Source organism: Psittacula echo (assembly GCF_963264785.1).
Source record: "Psittacula echo genome assembly, chromosome: 1".
Taxonomy (NCBI): domain Eukaryota; kingdom Metazoa; phylum Chordata; class Aves; order Psittaciformes; family Psittacidae; genus Psittacula; species Psittacula echo.
In genome coordinates, this window is record NC_137735.1 from 152,656,722 (window position 1) to 152,671,419 (window position 14,698).

Below are 14,698 nucleotides of genomic sequence, written 5' to 3' on the forward strand. Positions count from 1 at the left end.
GAGCACTGCAAAACAACTATAAAACAGTGCAACACATTTTAATTGTTTTTCCCTGCCTACAATGTTTTCATCAATTGCCATTACGGTAATACACCAGCACCTCTGGTAACCAGCACCAAGGCGACCACAACAGGGTCATCTGCCACTACTCACAGGTTTAAGCTGAATTTCACTTGGATGGTTTTCTCAGATCTTTATTTTTCCCTGAACACTCCTGCAAGAACACATCAAAACTTAATTTCAGACTTAGTGTCGAGACTTTTTTGACTTGCCATACACACCACAAGGCTTGTTTTATCATAGAATCTCAGAACGGTTTGGGTTGGCAGGGACCTTAAACATCAACTAGTTCCACAGGCAGGGACACCTTCTGCTAGACTAGGTTGCTCAAAGCCCCATCCAACGTGGCCTTGAACACTGCCAGGAAGGGAGAAACATTTACTTTGTCAAACAGTAGTAGTTCAGGAATTATATAATTTCTTAAGTAATGTAGGCCTAAATGCCATTTGTATCTGTGTACATCCATGAGGTATGCACATGAAAATGCATATGTGCAGTGAAGCAGCAGCTAATTTACAAGGTTTAGAAACCTATGCTTCTTCTGTACCTGCACTGTAATATTGGGTCTCTGGTTTGACCTCTATGGAATTAACTTGATTTTCTGTTTACAAGTCATCAGTTTTGGTGTTTGCTGTTTCGCTGGGTTTACTTTTTCTTACTTTAGAGGCATACCAGCAGGCTCAGGTATTTAAATGCAATTTTTTGTGTGCATTAAGTTCCATCTCCAGTATCAGGTACATTTATTATTACTGTAAAGTAAACTCGGTTTTGCCACAGCTCTATTAGCCATACTAGCCATAGAATAATTCAGTTATGCTTACTGTAGTTTTCATTCTTAGTTAAACAGAATTGATGGGAACACTATTCCTGCAGATAATATCACTTTTTTTCCAATATATCTTTTTTTTTTTTTTTTAATGAAAAAATAAAGAGTCCTGCTCAGGCCTCACATTCCATAGCAGCGCCAGATGCCAGCTGAGCCTGATGGCAGCGCTACCTCGGTCATAGAATCATAGAATCATAGAATGATAGAATGGTTTGGGTTGGAAAAGACCTTAAGATCATCAAGTTCCAACCCCCCTGCCATGGGCAGGGACACCTCGCACTAGATCATGTCCAACCTGACTTGAACACTGCCAGGAATGGAGCGTTCACCACTTTGGGCAAGTTACAGCATTGCTGCTGCTGCCTGCCCTACTATTTTTAGCAGCTCTGCTTCTCCTCAGAGAAAATGTTAAGAGAGAGGGAGAGGTCAATATAAGCTGTAACTCACAGGATAAGGTCCAGTTATCTGCACAAAAGAAATGAAGTACTTCAATGAGTACAAATATCAATTCAGAAATTAAAAGAACCAAAACGTATCTGCATGAAAGATGCACTGAGACCAAGAAACATTCCTTTCAGCTGGTAAAACCAAAGACTGAGAAAGTCATCCCTTTGTATATACTGGTTTATTCCTCTGAGCTTTAGGATTTTACCTGCTTAATTTCCACACCTCTTCTCAAGGAAAATCAAAGGACAGCAAGGGGTATGGCAAGGGTGGGGGGAAGCTGCTTTCTAACGTGGTAGCCCAAAACAGTAAGCTTGTAGCCAAAATCTTTCACTTTCCAAGAGACACAGGCACTTGGGACACCAATATCAGAAAGCCACTATGTGTAGAATGGCACCTCGGCAGAGTCATGTCTGGATGCCCATCCGTGCCCTCCCTCTTGCCTGCCACCAGCCTCACCCATCACCTGGGGGTAAAACGAAAGGCAAACTGTCCAAATGCCACAGCACTGGGCAATGCCTGGTCCAGCTTTCCGCGGCAGCCGTCACTTCCAGCAGGCAGTTCTTGCGCAAGCCGCAGGCTCCCACTTGCTGTTTCTGCTGTGGCATCTGATGCTGCAGGAGCCCTGACGAGTTTTGTGACCACATTTCTAGTTTACTGCTGACCTCTCAGCATTTCCTTCCAATGGAACTATTCCAGTTCCTATGAAAGGTTAAACAAAATCTCTGACGAAAGCCGCTGGGTTTGTCTGGGGCAATGCACCCATTTATACAGAGGTTTCCATTTTTTTGGCAAAAGATGAAACCAAAGAGGTATGAACCAGGTCCAATTTATTTTTTTGAATCCAATATGCCAGGAAGCAGCAGGGCCTCATCTCTGCCAGGACTGAGGGAAGGAAGCAGCACAAGCTGCAGAAGTTGCAGGACACTTCAAGCGCTGTTTTCCCTGATGTCTCAACACCCAGAAGATCAGTAAGGGAAAGATGAAATGAAATCACTGTAATTCAGGTGGAAAGTGATGCTTCAACTCCTATCAAGCTTCCTACCCAACACAAGTGTGTTTATGTTATGTGTGGTTATTACCTTGCTGTTGAAGGCAGGAGCGACAGCTCACACTGCAGTGGGCCACCAAGACCATGCAAGAGGTCTTGACCAGGCAGAAGGCAAGACATCAGGTACGGACCCACAATGAAAGGCACCACCACATTATTCTCTCACACAGAGATTTGGTACAAACCTGTCTCCAGGATGATTATTTGTAAAACTGTCTAATCCAAAGCAGAGAGCCCTTTGGAAACTTCAGCTCCCGTTCTGTATCATTGTATGCGCTCCTCAGAGTATGAAATATAAAGCAATTTATTGCAAGTTCTACTTTGTACCTCAGAGTACACAAATATTAAAAATCCATGGCTCAATTCGTAACAGTCACTCACAATTTGTACAGGTTTTCTGTAAGGTTTAACTCTTAAGGAGAGCTGAACGCACTTTTCATGGTGGGAAAGCTGGCGTTTGGCCCGCAGCCCTCAAGCAAGAGCCCAGCCACCAGCGAGTTAACCTATCTAAAAACATAGGATGTACTCTATTGGCTTGAGTTCCAAAATACACCATTTGGATTCTTATAAGGGAAAAACCCTCCGAAATGCCTAAACCAAACTGTCAAACAGCCCTTGTGTAGCTTCTGTTTAAATTTGACTTCTTATTTCTCAAGTGACACCCTCTTTTTTATACTTAAATACGAAGTCAGTCAGTCCCGCAGTCCTTTAAGAGACTCAAGAACTAGAGTCAGCTGCATCTGTCATTCTATATATTAGATATTAACTGGACATTACATCTTTATGAAGTATACATAAGTTATAAATTACAGAAGGCTGGACTGTAAAGATATCATATAGCAAATAAGTTTAAGCAATCAAAAGGTCAGACACAAACTGAGAAAACATAATTTCTTGCACAGCTGAACAACATCTCGTTAATACAAGACATAAAACAAAATGAAGCAGCACAGAGAGAGAAAACAAAGCTGGCTTGTAACAGGATTTTCCCTTTCACAGCAAATTCTACAAGCTTAAATATATTTTCCATAATAAAAATGGACAAAAGAATCTCTGTAAATTGTTCCTAAGTGATTTTTTGAAATACTTTTATTGAAATGCTTTGCTGCATTTTTTCATCCTCATAGAATTATTTATTTTTATTGCAACATCTTATCTAAAACCATTCTGCTATAATATAACCAAAATACATGAATTTTTTTTTTTTTTGCTCTTTCTAGAATGAAATATTGCTAAGAAGTAGATCTTCAGGAAATATCCTGGGTTTCACAAAGCAGCATCCTGATGGGACAACAACTTCCAGGAACATCACAGGTCACTTCTGGCAAACAGCTTTGGGGTCTTGGCTCCCTTATGCAGAGAAAGCCCCTGAGGCACAGAGGGAAACTCCAAGCTCCAAGCCAGGGTGCTAGTGGGCAAATATTGCTATTAAAATAGTAACATTAAAGAGTGCAGAGTAAAAGCCGTCAGACTGAGAGCTTCTATCTGAGAGAGACATGAAAAATTAGCAGCTGCATGTTTTATTTAGGGAGTTCAGCTCAGTGATCTGAGGACACTGAAACACAACTGATCTCCCTTCCTCCAGCAGCACATGCTGCCCTCTGTTCATCAGGACCCCGAGGAGAATTCATCCAGTGAAACATGAGTCATATAAATTGAGGTTTTCATAACAGTCTTATTAGTGGCAAGTCTTACCCCAAACTCAAGAGACTCAGCCTAAAGCTCCTTCCTACCTAGTTACTTCAGTTTGCAAACACCACGAGAAGGGATGAAAACCTGTGGTCTTTTAAACTCCAGCTCTTAATCATTTATGGTTTGTAAATGTCCTGCAGCCACTGACTTTTCACAAACATTACCGTATTGACACTACTTTCTTTTAAATGTATCTGTTAACATTAAATGTCCCTTTGTGAGACCTTGGAGTTCTTCTTAGAGAGAAATAATGCCCATATATATGTGTATATATATATAAGAAGCTACTTGATTAAATTTCTGAAACATCATATTTCACTTCTCCCATTTATTGTGCAATTACTTTCAGATCTCTGCAAGGATAAGATCGATAGTTCTCAGTTTCTCCATTACACACGCACATGAACACACACATACACAAACCGGTCTCACAGCCCTATCCCAAACCTGGAGGACAGGACTCGCAAGGCTTTGCCAAAGTTTCCTAACATCTTTCCTCAGGCAGAAGACCCATCAAATAGAGATAACACTCCTTGAGTGGTTTATGGATATACATTTATTTAACATTTAGGAAGGCTGAAAGCCTCCATGTCACAAGCTGAACTCTTTGATGTTTCCCACCATCAAAACGAGTTCATGAGCAGCCCAGTTACCTTCATGTGAACTTTCTTTACATTTTAGCAAGCAGCATTGTGCAGTACATTCATGGCAGAGCATCAAGAACCTGACATCTGCTGCTTGATGTTCTTCACAGAAGGAAAAAGATTGGGTCACAATACCAGTTTCTTTTGATAGTTCTTTTCAGCCTGCAGCAACATCTCATCAACACTCCTCAACACGTAAAGAAGCAGTGATATATGTATCAGAGGAGTATTAGATGACTCCACTCATCTACAACTGTAATAGTTTGTTGAACATCTTAGAAAAATTTCTAGGGCAAATGTTCACTCATCAGAGTTTCCTATTAAAATATTTGCAGCAATTTCATAAACCGTTCTTCTAGCAAGAGAACAACTTTCTGAAGCAATGCTGTCCCTGTAAATAAACACTTTCCCAAAAGATGAAGGTTGCGACTGTGTCTGAGTTAGTTTAACATAACTGAAGTGTTCCCTCAGTGCTCATAAACCCCAAATTTACTCACTTGGAGGCTTGCGCACCCTCTAATCCTGTAAGCAGCCTCCGCTGTAAGAAGTTATTAGCATGACTTCAAACAGTATCCTTCATCTTGATGAGATTTAAAGTCTTTTGGCAGATGAACACAATTAAATCCACCTGTCTCAAAATACAGTGACAGATATTGTGTCTTTCATTTGGAAAGGAGCACTGATGAGTCTGGACATAAGTCTTCAAATCAATACCAGTGCAACACCAGTTATTCACAATTTCAAAAGGCAGTTATCTTTTATCATCAGGAAGACTGATAAGCTAGAAAATGCAATCACTGTGGTACAAGATTTCTTGAGGTCACTTGCCAAAATCATGCACAATAATATACCTGCAGAACAATAATGCAGTTTACAAATCTTCATTCACTGGCGTCACCCGATCGGGGACCCAGCTGGATTCACATTGCAGTTTATGCCTGAACAAATATGCAAATAAAGATCCTATGAAGTCTTTTGTACTTCATTTATTTGTAATCACCCTGTGACCGCAAACTTGCATTAACCCAAACAAAAGTGGACTGAGGAGATTGTAGCAGAGAGCAGGGACTACCGGGGAAGGTTTTGAATGGCTTCCAGAGCTGATGCAACACCTGGACGACAAGATGGGCACTGCTCAGGCCTCCCACCTTGCGATTATGTTTTTGTGTTGACAGGACAACCCAAGGAGACTCTGGATTTAAGCCCAGCACTTGAAAGATTCAAGCAAGTAAAAGCACAGAGTATTTTGTATGAAAAGCAGCAAGTGGCAGGAAAATGAATGCAGTCACATCTTTAATGAGATGGAGGAACATTTTCCCAATAGTTTACACAGCTTCTTGTAAAACTAGTGGCTCTGGGAAGTCTGTGTTAAGAAGCCAGCCGAGAAGGGCTGCACCAGGTTTGACTACAGGTCCATGTAGCTCTGTACCTCATCTCTAACAGGGAACCCTGGATACAACCAGGAAACTTTGGAAAAACGAGACCAGCGCACAGTGGGCACCTCTCTGCTTCCCAACAACTTCCAGCTGAGAGCTTACCTCACCCAGGGGCTGCAAGTTTTTGCTTGAATTAGTCCATGGGAAGCGCACAGCTCAGTGAATATCTGAAAACTTGGTGTCTTAGGTCAATGAGTTTAACGTCATTTATGAGGGTAATCATAAAGCTATGAGCAAGGAAAAAAGTAAAAGAAACTGTATTTTGTAGATGTCAATAGTGGTGCTGTAAGAGCCAGACTTCACTTAGAGGAACTAGAGCAAGCGCTGCAGCACGTGTAGCTGACAGGAGTGCCTCACATTAGTCATATGGTGAAGCACACAGCAATCAGAGCTTTTTAAAGCAAAGAGGACTTAAAAACATATCACTGTGATTACTTTCCTAAATCCAAAGCTACACAGCCTCGAAAATAACCCACATTCCAATGCAGCATTGCGAGGTCCAAATCCAAAGATGCTTCTGAGCCAATATTGCTCCTGCACTCCCCGGCAATAAATACAGTTCCGCTGGCACACCCCAAATTTACCTGCTAAAAAGCGCAGGACAAAATCAAACACTGAAGACACTTATGAAATACCAGTGCTATGATGTTGTACACCCCAGATTCATATTTTACCATTTCCTGGACTCCCTGGTGCCTGCAAATGGCAGTTTCTGAAAGCAGTGTATACACCTTCTTACAAAACACCACAAATGCTATTTTTTGGACTTTGTTTTGAGGTGTATGATTTAGCACAAAAACTCATATGTAATGAAGGGGTTTGGGACTTTAAAAAGTAGATTATGAGCAGAATGTTTTGTTTTTTAAAAACATCCATTAGCTGGAGCTAAGCTGAATATGAGACTTTTATCCTTACAAAACTAAATTGTTGAATATATCTGCACTCTAGGAATTTAGTTTCTTACATAATGGAAAACAACCAAAACAAGCTGGTCAGTATTTGCTTTTGGTTTCTATAGGGGTAAAATAGGAGTTACACCAGCTCTTCTAAGGAAAGAACCACTGAAAGCAGTATAATTTACATACAGTGTATATATATATATATATATATATTTACATACAGTGTACATGTAAACAACAGACAGTTGTCCTGTTGATGACCTATATGAAAAAACCCTGACAAGGAGGAACTGATGCATAGCTCATGAGTAAGGGAAGAAGACTGTTGCTTTGAAAGCTCAAGAAGGAAGAGAAAGCAAAGGCAATTTAAATAAAAATGCAACAAAAAGATCCATTTCCAAGGCAGAACATACATTTTTCTGCATTGTAAAGGGCTATTTGAAGCAAATTTACTCCAGATCAGTTTAAATTATTTTTTCAAACGGGCATCTAATGGCTCATTGGATCATATTATGGGCAGACACAGAGGTGAAGAGCACGCACAAGATTAAGGAAGTGTCTGGAAGCAGCCTCACTAGCAGAAGCATGTTTTATTAATACACCTTGTATAATAGTGCACATAACTAGGTTAGGCTTAGCAATTGATGGCTTACCAGAGCTGTTCTTAACTTTCTAAATGTAAAAGCAAAATTTAGCATCAGAATTCAGAAAACCAGGTAATGGTACTGGAAGATGAGGGATGTTCACTGACTGCAGCGGGTGCAAGCGTTTCTACCAAGCCAAAAGATACTAGGTGAATGGTCAAGTCCAGAGCCACCCAAAATGGTATCCATCACCCTCCTGCAGGAACATGATGAAAATTTCCACTCCATCACCATGACAACTCGTGCTACACCATTGCCATAGTAACCAGCTGAACATTGTTAGTTTTGAACCACACGCACAGTGGCCTACGTGCCAACGAGGAGGAGCCACCACCATGGCTGGGAGCTCAGCTCTGCCCTGCAGCTGGTCCCACCCCAACACATCTTTGTGATTTAATCCAACTTTCTTCCATGTTTCCCAGCACCACACTGCCAACCAAGCTCACCACCACCACTGGCTCTTCAAACTCAAGTCCATCTCATTACCCAAGCAGTCATTTCATGCATTTTACTGTTTCTTCCCCCCTTCAAAGTGATTTATCATGCTAAGATTAAATGCAAGTAGAAAAATTTCATCTTCCCAATGAGTAACTGAAAATCTGCGTTATTAAACCAGCACACTACAGGGTGGCTTTGGACGCTTGCATTTGCATTCCACGCATGCAGTCGCAGTATCAGTTCAAAGGCACTGTCCTGTCCCCTGAAGAGCCACGATTTCAACGTCATGTCAAAAGAACGTGTTTACTGTGCACCACCAAAACCCATGCGACCGTCACTTTAATACTCCAGCTCAGGCCAGGCAGATGTCTGTGGTGAAGTTAAACAGCAACAGGGGAAACTCACACTGATGTTTTTCAGATCACATCAAAGCCCCAGAGTTCACAGCTAGATAATGTTTTTTATCCAGCTATCTCCCAACAGGGAAGAAGGAAAAATAAATACAATTATTACTGGGTTTTTACCCTGCCTGGGGGCAAAAGGTGAAGCATGGCTTATGCACAGGCTTGGCCGTAAGCAGAGAAGGATGTAGCAGGTTTGGAGCAGTTTGTGGTGGGGATTATTCAGGGGTTTGGGGGCACTCCTGTGGCCCAGGGGTGCCATCCTCACTCGGCTCCTGGTTACAGCAGGCCCACATCCCTGCTGACTGCTTCAGGTCCACCCTGTGTGCATCAGTCATGCTGAAAGTGCCATGAAACCAGCTTGTTCTCCTCTTGGAGGACAGGTGGGAAAGAGTGAGGTCCCTGCTGCCGCTTTGGGTCTTGTATCCCCTCCACTTTGTTTCTCTCACCACTTGTCTGCCTTCTACGGGTTCTCCTTGGGGTTGACGCAGGCTGCAGCATTGACAAAACTCCCCAAACTCAACACCTAAAGGAAGCCTTCCCCCCATGAGGACTCCCAGCAGCATCTCATGGGGCTTGTGGTGACACAAAGCAGCTCAGCAACATCAGCCCTAGTGCCTGAGCCACCCAGCCCCTGCAGTGCCACGTCTGCACCTCGGCCTCCACTGCTCAGAGTTACTATGGTATAACCATACTTTAGCTAGTACAGTTCAACCATATAACATATGGTTATACCATGCATACAGATCTATATAGAGATATACACACACACACACTGTTATACCATATACCACAGTAGCTCTGCCTACCTTAGACTATCAAAACCCTCTTTCTTTCCTTTAGGCTTAAACCTTAGCCTGATGCTCCCTAAATGGACTTTAACAGTCATTCAGTCATACTGCACTGCCTTGGCAAAAAAATGATTTAGTTCTCCCACCGTTTAGGAAGAAAAAATAAGAAAGGAGGAAGGAAAACCCCCACCCCATCTCTTCTAAAATGCAATGCAATTTTAAGTGAACGGGTGGTTTTCAACAGAAAAATCATAAAAGCTTTTTCACAGGTTTGCTTTGGGTTTCAGTTTTTGTCAATTCAATCAAAAAGTTCCTCACAAAGAAGATGAAACAACATCATTTTAATATTCATATATACATCAAGGTATGAAACTAGATACTTGCTATTGCTGTTTACAGCTGAAACAGAACTGTGTAAATTGCTCGATGGGGAAAAAAGCCAACAAGACTCAGACAAATCCAACTAGAGAAATAAAATCAGTCAACGTATATAAATGTGTAGGAAAGTATATATTATTTCAGCCTGGAGAGAGGCAGCGTCCAAAATTACTTTTTTCTCTCTGTATTAATACCACCCTCTAGTGGCAGCTGTTCTGCTTTACTGAAGCAATAACGTAGTTGACATACTGATCTTGTGCATTAGGAAATGGAACAAGAATTGCAAATACCAATATGCCTACCTGTGCTGAATTTAACACCCACACTCTGCAGCCTCTGAATCTCTGCAGCTTTGGAAAAAACCATACCTGGCTTGTTTCAAACATAACTTATAAAAATAAGTGCCTAAGAAAATGCTACTTTGTAAGGCATAAAATTGTAATATCCCTATAACGCACAGTTGCAGAATAACCTTCCAGATGGGTAAGTTCTTCAGTGCCTGGTGAGCAAATTACACTCTGAAGCATGAGCCTTATGCTTTCGATATGTTATTATCTTATCAGCCCCCTGAAGATGCTTTAGTTGACAGCTTCATAGATAGATGTGGCAAGAGCTTGTGACAGTTCAGTTCTCTGGACTTGCACCTCCTTCTTGGACATACTACAAACTCATCATGCAGGTGGTGGTGGGATTTTTTTACTGTTCTTTTACAACTTGGGTCAGAAACTTCAGAACGAGCCATTCCTAATCTAGCAGCCATTTTTTCTAAGCAGAGATAAGCCTGAAGCACCCATGGCATATGTAGATATTGAGAAGCCCTACGTGTTCAGGGATGAGCGGATTTAGGTATAATTTCAGTTTACAGGGAGAGCAAGAAAAATTAGATAGTGCCACAAATCCCACCAGGCTCGTCCAAGATGTAGACCCATCTATTTTTATACCTAATAGACAGCCAGTAACACACAACTTCAGAAACTTGCCTCCTGCCTTTCTCTTAGTGAGGCACAGTCTGCAGATCAGCTGGCTTGATGTAACCGTTGTGCTGGGAAAACTCAAGTGCATGAAATTTTGTAGTCCTCCAAGCAAAGCCAGCCTGCAAGCAGAGTATAACTTCAGTATGGAAATGGCTGATCAACTACATCTGAGCGTATTGAATCTGCAGGCAAACCAGTGTAGATGAATTGCTCAGAAAGTTGGGGTGGAATCTTGATTCATCACACTAAGTCCCCACTTCCGTAACAAATGAAGAACAAGCTTTTCCAAAAAACGTGTTATCCAATGACACTTGAAAGCAATTTTTTCTTGCTCTCTCTGGACAGAGATGCAGGAAGAGAAGGGGAAGATAGCTTTTACTTGGCTTACACTTTTTGCCTTCAGCAGAGCTCCAGGCACCTTACTCAGAGGTGAGCTCTACAAAAAAAAGCTGCCACACCTAGAATAGCACTTGAGTAGAAACAGATTTGCAGGGTCAGAATAAAAGCAGAAAGTGAAACCTATTAGTGTCCCCAACCCCTCTGACAAGTGCTAGCATCTCTCAGGGTGGGAACATGGTCCAATCATACTGCTGGGGGCAAAAGCAGCCTCAGGCATCCCATAGCAAGACTGATGCAGAGCCCGAAGATGAAAAGCATGGTCTCATAACCCAAGTTTTCACTTTTGAAGTCTTGTATGTTCTTACATTTTGTATTCCAAGTGATACAGAGTCTCACACAGTCCCAGGCAGCCCTTGAAGAAGCATCACTCCCCATGCCTAAAGAACCAGACCCAGCAAGTGCACTGGAAGGGCACATGACCACAGGCTGCAGCAGCCATCTCTGGTCCTGCTGAAAGCAAGGCAGTCTTTCAGTTACTGTCACTGTTCACACAGTAGCCCAGTGATGACTACACCCATCCAGAAAACAGATGAGTTTCTGCTCTTCAGGCAGTTTAATCTCTCATCCCCCATTCACCAAGAGAATGAGCCAGAGCCAGGGAGAGAAAACCTGCTCCTCACCTGAGAGAGCAAGCAAATACCTGGAGGCTATGCTGAACGTCTGCATAAACATGCAGAGAGTGGAGATGTTGGCTTGAATTCCCCTGGTCAAAGACAGAGTTGAACCTGGGTATGACATTTTACTAACTAAATGCTTAAGAGACCATCAGGCTATTTCATACTGTGTGACAGTTTCCTCTGCTTCTGTTCTCAGAGAGGACTAACTCCAAGACAAAATCAAAGGCTGGGAACGTAATTTAACACAGACACCCCCAGCCTCCCTTAGCATCTCTCACTGACCTTCTCGCCACTATGAATGAGGACCACAACATCCTCCTCATAGGAAACTTCAAGGTCTTGGTTCAAGGTTATGCATCACAATAAATGATCCTGGCAATGCTGGCTCTTTATGGCTCTAACCCAAGGAATTTGACTTACACACACTAAAAAACCTCTCAGTACTTTTGTAGCAAATGATGCATACACCACTAAGTGCCACTAAATATTTTATCTGATCAGCAGTGAGCTGCACAAATAAAGCACAACATTGCACAATTCTGAAGTTTCAAATGCTAGCTCGTAGTGTCACATCCCAGGTAATACTGGGATACAATGAAGCCCATTTCAATCATCTGCCCAAAAACGGCTTCTTCGCCAAGATTGCTGGTACCTAAAGAATGAACACCACCATCCTGGAAATGGCGTAGCTGTCTTAAAGTGATCATGTAAAACCAGCAGCCACAGCTACAGGTAGGGTCTAGTGCAGCTTTTGCAGGATATAAATTTTAGATGGGTTCCTGTGAAATTAGGCCAGCAACACAGAGGGACCAACTAAAACCTTCTGCTCATGGTCCATCTGCATTGCAGTCCTTTTGTGTCTTCTTTCTCCCTGCCAGCCTTTCCCAGAGCTGCCATCCATCCCAGCCCATCCTGCAGTGACTTGCTTCATCTTCTCTTGCACTTTGCTATTCTTGCCACTGCCATAGAATGATTAGGGTTGGAAAGGACCTTAAGATCATCTAGTTCCACCTCCCCTGCCATGGACAGGGACACTTCATATTGGACCATGTCACCCAAGGCTCTGTCCAACCTGGCCCTGAACACTGCCAGTGATGGAGCATTCACCACTTCTTTGGGCAGCTTTTTCCAGTGCCTCACCACCTTCAAAGTGAAGAACTTCTTCCTTATATCTAACCTGAACTTCCCCTGTTTAAGTTTAAACCATGTTTACAGTCTTCAATCCCTTCCCATTCAGAGCACTTTCCTCAGGGCAGGAGCTCCCCTTTGAGAAGATGAGGTTTAAAGGTAGGGAGAAAAGAGTTCAGTTCCATGTACAGCTGGGGCACAGTCAGGTCCCAGCTGCAAAGTGGAGAGCTCTGTTGTTCTACCACAAACCCAGAAGCTGCAACACCAGGTTGAAAGTTAGGAGAGACCTGGACTCAAACCACAGGCAAACTTTCCCAAAAAAGAGTTTGCTATAATTGCAATTATAAAAATTAGCCAGGCAATGTGTTAAAAGAATGCACGCACAACAGGCAGTTCCTGGAGGAAAATGATCAAGTATTTAAAAAATTTCATGGCAAAAGAATCTGTTTCTTTTCTCTTTCAGGGAAGACTTTATTTTTTATCAGTCCTTCACTAACAGGAAAAGGAAATCAAAGTCTAATTCCATCTTGCATTTGACTTCTTTATTTTGTATGCCTGCTCTGCAAAGCATTACGCTATTGCTGTCCTTTGTCAGCATTCTCATTTCCCAAGCCTCCCCTGCTTTTCCCCATTAACAGCTCCTGCTTTTGCACAATTGCAGCTCAAAGGCCAGCCCTGCTGAGCAGCACAACAGTTGTCCCCAACAGGCAGGACACTGACCTTCTGCTCCTAAGGTTCAGGCAAAGCCCAAACCAGCAAGCAGTATTTGGCCTCGGCTGCATCCACCCAGGCAGGACCAGATTACATCTCTGTGAGTCTGAAAACAGGACTTCCAGAGAAAACAGGGCAGAAACACCAAAGTTGCAGCCAAAAGAGTTAGCATAGTGCCAGCACTTCTGGAAGCAACCACAGAGCTAACCACCAAGCTGTGTGACACTCTACTTACTGCGAGATAAGAGTTTGTAGCTACTGGGACAAAAAAAACCCAGGATTTAAGGAATGAAGTATAGCATGTTGCTGATTTTCTCAAGCAAAGCTTGCTTAGGAGAAGATTGGGACCCAGTGCAGTAAAAGGCAGCAGGCATCACAGACACATATGCATGCAAGGAAGCCTCAAATAACTGACAACTGATATCAAAGAACAACCACTAGAATGATCACAAGTGTCTCAAAAGGCTCATATATGAAGAAGAGTGGACCAGAGCAATAATTAGCTGGGAGAGTGCCATAAAATTATTTCCACTTACGGCACAGTCTTCTTTCTAAACAAATTAAATAAACACTGAGTGTCAGCACTCAGATAGATATCAGGAATTTGTTATAGATCAGTAAAACCTGAATATTTTGCACTATGCATATATTGCAGACCTTTGCAGGACAATATTAATAGTTTCCATTCCCTGCATTGTCTTCATGCAAAGAGGGGAGAAAAGGAAATACGTTTTATTCAAGAAAAAAACCCTGAACACCATGTGTAAAAGAAAACAGCTTACAAGACGTAAATATAAAATATGTAAGAGATCTGAGGATACATTCGCTGTCAAATTCACACTCCAGGAAAAGGATACTGAATTAAATGTTCTGCCAAGATCCTCATGGACTCGAGTTAAGTGATGAGGTACATGAAATCTGCTACAAGATAAGCTTCCATATTGCTATGCTAAGCAACGAGTGACATCAAGACTATCAAATCTCAGTACTTGTTTTAAAAACTTTTAAATATATCTGGAAGCCTTGGCTTTCTTTATGTTATCGTAAACATCTTTACATCTTGCATTTAAAACAGTCATTTATGGAAGACTTTTTAAGGCTATTAGTACATTCAGTCTTGCTTAGCTAAACTGGTGAAGAGGAGGAGCTGGCAGATGGGCCGTTA